The sequence below is a fragment of the Delphinapterus leucas genome, chromosome 1 (genome assembly GCF_059928025.1).
Source record: "Delphinapterus leucas isolate spDelLeu-1000000601 "Yukka" chromosome 1, BTC_Dleu_Yukka2, whole genome shotgun sequence".
Taxonomy (NCBI): domain Eukaryota; kingdom Metazoa; phylum Chordata; class Mammalia; order Artiodactyla; family Monodontidae; genus Delphinapterus; species Delphinapterus leucas.
This window is the reverse complement of record NC_143129.1, coordinates 147,113,202-147,121,640: the sequence shown is the minus strand read 5'-3', so window position 1 is coordinate 147,121,640 and position 8,439 is coordinate 147,113,202. Positions and strand designations below refer to the sequence as shown.

At 41.9% G+C, this 8,439-nt stretch overlaps 1 protein-coding gene across 4 annotated transcripts in view; it reads left to right on the top strand.

Annotated features, from left to right (window-relative positions):
* Positions 1-582: 582 nt before the first annotated feature.
* ZFYVE9 (zinc finger FYVE-type containing 9) overlaps positions 583-8,439 on the top strand; it is a 184,930-nt gene continuing 177,073 nt past the window's right edge. For 3 of the 4 annotated variants that reach the window (XM_022575681.3, XM_030760019.2, XM_022575680.3), the window contains exon 1: positions 583-697. The gene's annotated coding sequence lies outside the window, so the exon portion shown is untranslated. The remainder of the gene's footprint in view (positions 698-8,439) is intronic. The other variant, XM_089922661.1, reaches the window with a different exon arrangement.

Sequence of the window (8,439 nt, the reverse complement as noted above, 5' to 3'; positions counted from 1 at the left end):
AGGAGGGATCCCCCTTGAATCATGAGAGATGAAAACGAGGAGATTCCCTCACACCCCTGCTCTCAGGTGAAGGTCCGAGTGACGGGAACGTTAACGTACCTTCTGGAGAGAAAAAAAGGTGCAAAGGTGCTCAGGGCCTGAGGACTGGGGAGAGGGGAGGGGACCCACCAAAGTTGGTGGGGGCCGAGGGGCTTCCGGCTCCCGGGAGGCGTCGTCGGGGGCGGGCCGGGGGCCCGAGGGCTGCGCAGGGAACACGGGGCCCCGCCAACGCCAGGCCGCGCTCCCTCGCGTTCCCTGCAGCTCGTGCCCGGGCGGCCGCCGCAGTCCCCGCGCCGTAGCCGGGCGTGGGGTCCAGGGGGCGCTGTGGCCCAGCGGCGCCGGCGGCAGGAGCGGCCACGGCGACGCTGGAGGCTTCACCGAGGATCCCCGCTTGCAGCACCTCGGTTGTCCCGCCGCAGCCTTGCGCCCCCGGCCCGGCTCAGCGGCGCTCCTGCGGGATCCGCGTGGCTGCGGCGGCCCGGGAGCCCGATGCGGCTCGGCGGGCGCTGGGCCTCAGCAGCAGCGGCAACCACAGCTCCTTCAGGAGTGGGAGGCTTCGCGGCGGCGCCTGGGGCCGGGCCGGTGCCCTCCGGAGGAGGCTGTCTGCTCAGGGACGACCCCCACGGCCATGCTGAGGTGGCGGCGGCCGCTGCTCGAGGTGAGTGTGGCGCGGCGCGGCGGGGTCCCGTACTCGCTGGCCTTCGGCCGCCCGGGAGGGTCCTGGGCAAGCCCTCGGGCCAGGCGGACGGGGCGTCCTGCCGCTGCGGCCGCCTCCCCCACCCCGCGGCTGGGGGGGGGCCTCAGCCCTTCTTTCTCGCGTCCCCCGGGAGGCCGGAGGCGCGTGGGGGGCGACTAGGCCCCGCGTCGCCGGGAAGCCCTCGCCCCGGCCTGGGCTCCGGGGCGGCCGGGTGTGTGGAGCGGGGGACTGGCAGGGTAGCTGGCACCCTTCGGGTTGGCCCCGGTGCCGGGCCGAGCGCAGCCTCTTACCCTGGGCCCCGCACGTACATCCCGGAGGGAGGCAGAGGACGCCTGTTTGCGAACAGCCTGGGCTTTTCCGCGCCCCATGCTGAGTCCCGCAGAGTCCCGGGGGGAGGGGCGGGAGGGCAGGGAGAGAGAGAGAGAGCGCAGAAAGTGCGGGGCCCTGAAAGCCCTAGGAACTCCTGGAGTGTCATTCACCCACCTGACTGGGCTGAAAACAACCGTTTGCGTCTTATTTGAGGTGAAATTTCATCACCTACCGGTAGCTCATCTTTGCCTTCTTCTGTTACATTTTGCTTCTAAGCGTGGTTTGCCTTGGAGAAAGCCCCCTCCCAGCCTTGCGATGTTAAGTTTCCTAGATAAATACAATCAGAAAAATATCTTAAAAAAACAAAACAAAACACCAAAGGTCTGGTCTCCCGCCCCTCCATGAGAGAGTGTAAATATTTTAATGCCTCAGTCCTCGTTACAAAATTGTCTCCCTAAATAGATCCATAGGATAGATGACAAGAGGATTTTAAAAAGTCATGCTAATAACAGATAACTGATAGAAATAGGACATATTCTAAATTTTAGTAGTTAAGTGATTTGTTCTGGTATTAATTTAAAAAAAGTTAGTGATTACAGTTGGTACCATAAGTCAGATATTTGGGTGTTTGTGGTTTATGATAAATGTGGTTCAGGTTATTCTTGTTTCCCATTATGCATGTGAAGGTTGTAGGATTAATAAATACTTATAAAACTTTTATAATCCTGAAAAAAATATGCTTATTGTAGAAAGTTCAGAAAGTACAGAGAGGTACTATGCCAACCCTCAGTAAATATTTAATAATGGGGGAAAAGTCACCCATAATCTCAGAACATTTTGATGGTCATTTAAAGTTTAAAATGGGCTGGTATTGTTGGTGATTAAGTTATTATCTCTGTATTAGGTTCAAAGTTAACTGTTCCATTTTACTGTTGAACATCCAGTCATTTGTATAAGACCTATAAAACTGTTTTACTAAATTACATTGCAGTCATAGTTGAATTCATCAATTAAACAGAATAACGTGGGTAACTACCTAAAAGACCCCTGATTCACCTTCTGTGCAGCATGTGAATCTCCAGGTCTAGGGAGGTTTTGGGTATTAAAGGTTTTTTGGGGACCTATCCTGTTCGATGCCATAGCCTTGTATTGTTTTTGTAAAATTTTTGCTGAAATATTTATAACTGTAAAAAAATTGGCTCCATTAAAAAATTTGGGGGAGGTAGATGAATTTAGGGTTAAAAAAATTTAATTCAGTTCTTAGTGTGTCCCTAAAGACTACAAACATTAGAATCAGCTAAGAGTGCTTATTAAAATATGCAGATTCCTGGCCACTTGAATCAGAATTTCTAGAGATGGTGGTGGCCCAAGGAGCTTCACTTTTATCAAGCTCCCCAGTTATTAGTCCTACTAAAGTTTGAGAATCACTGGTAATAAGTTTAAAGTTAATTAACCTTGTCAAACTGAGTGAAAGTATCTGTTTTCTAGCAAAGCTATAAATCTTAAGTGGCAATACAGTCATTTCTTATAGTGACAGATAATGGTGGTAATCTTAGAAAAATCATATTTCTAGGGACAGCTGATTCAACCAACAAACATTTATTGAGAGCCGTTTCTGGTAGCTGTGGTGTTACAGAAGGATACCTGACCACTTACCTTGGCTCTTAATCTTGGACTTCAATGCAGATAGTTATCATACTTATCTTGCAAGGCTTTTAGGATAAATATATCTGAAAAAGCTTTGTGATCTGCGAAAGATCTTTATAAAGTTTTAGCTGTTAATATTAAGTGCCAGGTCCTGTCTTTGGTGTTCTGAGAAACACAAAAATGACCAAGGTCTGTGCTAGCAGCTAGCTAATTGTAGAAGCAGGACATGTTTAATTAACTGTTTTTTTAAATAAACTTATTTATTTTATTTATTTATTTTTGGCTGCGTTAGGTCTTCGTTGCTGTGCGTGTCCTTTCTCTAGTTGTGGCGAGTGGGGGCTACTCTTCTTTGTGGTGTGCGGGCCTCTCATCGTCGTTACTTCTCTTGTTGTGGAGCATGGGCTCTAGCCGCACGGGCTTCAGTAGTTGTGGCACATAGGCTCAGTAGTTGTGGCTCACGGGCTCTAGAGCACAGGTCAGTAGTTGTGGTGCTCGGGCTTAATTGCTCCGTGGCATGTGGGATCTTCCCGGATCAGGGCTCGAACCCGTGTCCCTTGCATTGGCAGGTGCATTCTTAACCACTGCACCACTAGGGAAGTCCTAATTAACTGTTATAAGGCAGAGTCAGGTAAGTGTTGTAATTGAGTGGAACATGCTGGATCTCTATTTAAGGCTTCTATGTTTAATCCAGTAGCTTGCCCTTTAAGAATATTAATAATTTTTATGTATGGTCATTCCTTTTTCTTCTAATTCCTGATTCAGTGTTTTATTCTTTAAGGAGAAAATTGTATATGTTGCCTGGTGTATATGTTGCCTTACTCCTTGAGAAAGATGGTGTGAGTGGAGATGATCCCATTTCTTCCTGTTACATTCCATTCAGTAAACTTTTATTTGGCACCTGTTATGTGCTGGCCGCAGACTAGTTGCAGGGCACAAAGCTTCTTTAAAAGATGACTGCTTGGGGCTTCCGTGGTGGCGCAGTGGTTGAGAGTCCGCCTGCCGATGCAGGGGACACGGGTTCATGCCCAGGTCCGGGAAGATCCCACATGCCGTGGAGCGGCTGGGCCCCTGAGCCATGGCGGCTGAGCCTGCGCATCCGGAGCCTGTGCTCCGCAGCAGGAGAGAAAAAAAAAAAAAAAAAAGATAACTGCTTGGATTTTTAACTTAAATTCTCATGTTGCTAAAGGGATAGTGTGTGTGGTGTGTTTTGTGGTTGTTAATTGCATGATGTGGTGCAGAATATGGAGTCAGATGTGAGTACGAATCCTTCCTGCAATCTTACTGCACTCTTATAGCAATGTGACATTTAGATCCTGAGTTTCTTCTTATGTGCTATTGGAGTAATGGTACCCCTCAGTAGTCAGGGCAGTAGAACAGGTTCCATGAGATAAAAGTAATCAAAAGCAGGGGCTTCCCTGGTGGCGCAGTGGTTGAGAGTCCGACTGCCGATGCAGGGGACACGGATTCGTGCCCCGGTCCGGGAAGATCCTGCATGCCACGGAGCGGCTGGGCCCGTGAGCCATGGCCGCTGAGCCCGCGCGTCGGGAGCCTGCGCTCCGCAACAGGAGAGGCCACGATAGTGAGAGGCCCGCGTACCGCAAAAAGTAATCAAAAGCAGTTAACTCAGTGTCTGTCACATAGAAGGTGCTCAATAAATGCTCAATTCCATTCCTCCTTTTGGAGAAAACAAAAAAAAAACCAGGCATTGGAATTTCTGTGTGACTTAAAACTTGGTAGCTTTAATTTTTTAGAGAATGAGTTTACTTTTGGAAGTTTTTGAAATTTTTGATAGAAAACAATTTTGATCTTAACTATTACACATATTTTCCATTTCATTTTTAGCAAATAAATTAGCTCTTCCCTACGTCTAGCTAATAAATTAGCCATTCTCTGTGAAAATATATTTGTTACATTTTCAGAGTTTTATTCATTTTTCAGTTATTCATTTTCAGTTTTACATGATCTTTGATTTTACTTGTGTGTACCTGACTTGCATTATATAGAACAACATTCTTAATATATAATAATCAGTGAAAGATACATAGTTGCAGTTACCAAATAGAAATAGTTCATATACTTAGTTTTCAAAAAGCAGTATCAATTTATTAAACTTACATTATTTAAGAATTGAATAATCTTCAAAACATAGACTTTTTCTTACATAACTGCAGTAGATTAGAACTAGATTTTTATAACCTGTCAGATATGAGGTCCAGTCTTTTCTTATAACCTGTATAACCCTGGACAAGTTTCTTACCCCCTTTAAGCCTCAATTTATTCTCCTATAAAACGAAGCTGAGAATACCCATCTTATAGGATTATTGCGAGGATTAAATGATATAATATGTAAGTCAGAGCTGTAATTCAGTCCCACGAGTCCTGGTAAATCAGTGTTACCCTTGAAGTGGAAAATATACTTCTTGTTTACTTCTGTTTGAAAGACCTTGAAAGGTCATTATTTATGGAGTTTACTACCAAGAATATAAAATCAGTATGATCAATTTGTATTAGAGATTGCTAAATTAAGGAGAAACCAAGGTATCAGTATTAGTATTTTAACTGTGTAGTTAGTAGAATGTCTTCTACTTTATAATACTCCGTTTTATTTAATAAAATAATTTAAATGTTATTTATAAAATATTTCCTGTTAAAATTTTTTCTTTTGAATTATTATAAATAGCCCATTCACAGAACTGAACTATTAGAAAAATTAAAACAGTATATACTGTTTTGTATTTATGAAGTACTTTTTGAGAGCTTTTAATAAAATAAGGTAAAGATGAGGAAATTTCTTTGGACACACTGAAATCAAGAAAAAGGCATTGAATTCATATTGGGCAAGGGAGGCTTAATGCATGTTGATGAGGCTGTTGAGGTGTTCAGGATTTTATATTACAGACCTCTTTGTAAAAATCCTAAATTTTTTTCTGTAAATTATCTTTTAGTTTAAATTTCTTACACTTGTTTATTTAAGCTTAAAAATGCTTTTGCGGCCCTAGCTTTTGACCATACTAGTTTCTTTAGTTGATAATTCTGTAGTGAGTTATCATCTTTTCAACTTTCTGGTTGTTTACGATAATACATCCTCAAGGATATGTGACTTAATATCGATGATGGTAGTTCTGTTGCATTTTTAAAAATACTGAAGTAGTAAATTCATGCCTTAGATTAAAAAAATTAAACTTAAATGGAAATTTGTTAAAAATTCTTTATTCTTTTTTATTTTGGCTGCATTGGGTCTTCGTTGCTGCGTGCGGGCTTTCTCTAGTTGCTTTGAGCAGGAGCTACTCTTTGTTGCAGTGCATGGGCTTCTCATTGCCGTGGCTTCTCTTTGTTGCAAAGCATGGGCTCTAGGTGCGCGGCTTCAGTAGTTGCAGCACGTGGGCTTCAGTAGTTGTGGCCCTCGGGCTCTGGAGCGCAGGCTCAGTAGTTGTGGCGCACGGGCTTAGTTGCTCCGTGGCATGTGGGATCTTCCCATACCAGGGATTGAACCTATGTCCTCTGCATTGGCAGGCGTATTCTTAACCATGGCGCCACCAGGGAAGTCCCAAAATTCTTTATTCTTGTATGTAGTATAGTCCCCTATTGTTTGTTTCCATTTGAAATATTAAAGCTTTTCTATGAGGTTTTATAGGACATAGTTCGGAGTCAGCAATAATGACTTGCTAATGTTTCTAAAGCTTTTTCAAACTAGTTAGGAAATTCTGCAGGGAACCATTATTTGAGTAAACAGAGCGCATTTGGGGCCTTCATTCTACATACATTGGATCAGCCACAGTGTTTTCCCATTTGATTATGATCACTTTTAGATCTTTTAATGCTGATTTTGAACTGAGTGGGCTGAAAGTTATACAAGATTGTATAACTGGTTTGTTACACAATCTTATAGTTGCTTTGGATGCTGTAATTTCTATATAAAGCTATAAAAAACAGCAGTTCTGGAGTCTTTTTGCTGGTATTAATGAAGAGGTAAGCATTTCTGTTTGTGACAGTTCTCTTCTAACCTCTCATGGTAGTTTATCTACCAGAATTTGTTTTATTAAAATGAAGAAAGAGTAAATCATATGTTATTATTATTATCTCAAAACACAACAGAGCCTATCTCAGAATTCTGTTTATTAAAGAACGAGCAGTATCAAAATTTTGTGAAAATATTCCATCAGGGTTTATGTAATTTCTAGTCTCCATTTTTCATTTTCAATTGAATGAGAGAAACAACCTCTAAAAAGTAATTGAAGTAAAACACTGCCAGTTTGAGAAAAAATTTAAAACTTCAGAATACATCATCTAGATCTTTTTGTAATTCTGGTGATGTAATAGCTGCCAAAGTTTTTTGTTTTTGTTGTTTTAAAAAATTAGTAGCTAAAGTAAATTATTTTTGAGATTGTTGTGAGGTCACTCTTGGAAATTTCTGCTCAATGGTTAAAAAACAAGGTTAAGATTCTTTATTCTGGCACAGCCCTTCATGGTCTGGTTCCAACCTAATCCATGGGGTCTACTATTCATTGGCCAATGAGTATTGTATCATATTATGCCTATAATAAACCTCTAGCTTGCCTGGGCATTTTATAAAATGCGTGTGGCTAAAATGGGAAGTAAAATATAAAATGTAGCTGCATGCCCCATTATCCAGTCCTCCCAAGATTCCAGGTTTACAACATTTTCCTTGATTTCTTTTGCCTTTTATTGCTTATTTGTGTAATGTAAAAGTTTTGTCAATGGTGTGCTATCTTTCTGGTAGGTGTTTCATGTCTGTTATTTATAATTCTTAAAATGATCCTATAATACCCATGGTATCATGGATGTTTTACAGCTGAAGGAACTGAAGCTGGGAGAGTTTTATTGACTTTCCTAAGCCCACATCCATGATTCAAACCATATAATTCTGACTACAAACTCCACACTCTTTTTCATCATGTGAACTTCCCCATGTGTTCTGTATTTGTTTTATTATAGGATTTTCCATAGTGCTTTAGGAAGTATTCAGATTAGAAGAGCACAACTTTAGTTGATTTGCCTTTGAAGTATGCTATTGGCATGTAGCAATTTGTATAAAAAAGATGTGTATGTGCATGTATTTTGGGAATTTCTCCTTTCATATACTTATTTTTGAAGTAGATAAATGCCTGCTTTGTGATTATTATATAAGTATACTAACTGATCTCTGGACCTCATTTTTCTGATCTGAAAATGAGTGGTGGGCTAGATGTTAAGGCCCTTTCCACATTTAATATTCTATTCAATATTTCTAAAGAAGAGCTCAATGAAAAGATAAGATGGCATGTGGACAACTCTAGGCAATGGTGACTAAATGTCATTAATGAAGTAACAGCATGGGGGGGCAGTGGGCTGTGGGTAGTGGCTGAGGAAGATAGGAGAATCAAGACCAAAAGATTGTAATTTACATAAAAGTTTTCCCTGTAATGACTAAAGAGAATATATTTCTGAATAAAAACACAACAACTCTGGAAATTAGCTGGATGAATAGTTTGTGACTGAGGCCTTTTCCCTTACCTGTTATTCCCTGTCTTCTGCCCTTTCTTGTGATGTGTTTATGTTTGTGAAAAATGCATATAGAGCTGTGTTATATGAAAATAACCAGATCAAAAGTAGCACACTTGAAATAATTAAAGCTTTCATATTGCTCATAAAGTGGGAATTCAGTAAAATGTGGACCCATTGTTGTAGATCTTAAGAGAATTTGTTGAGAAAGCAAAGGAGGGCATGTTTTGCATTCAAAAAGGATA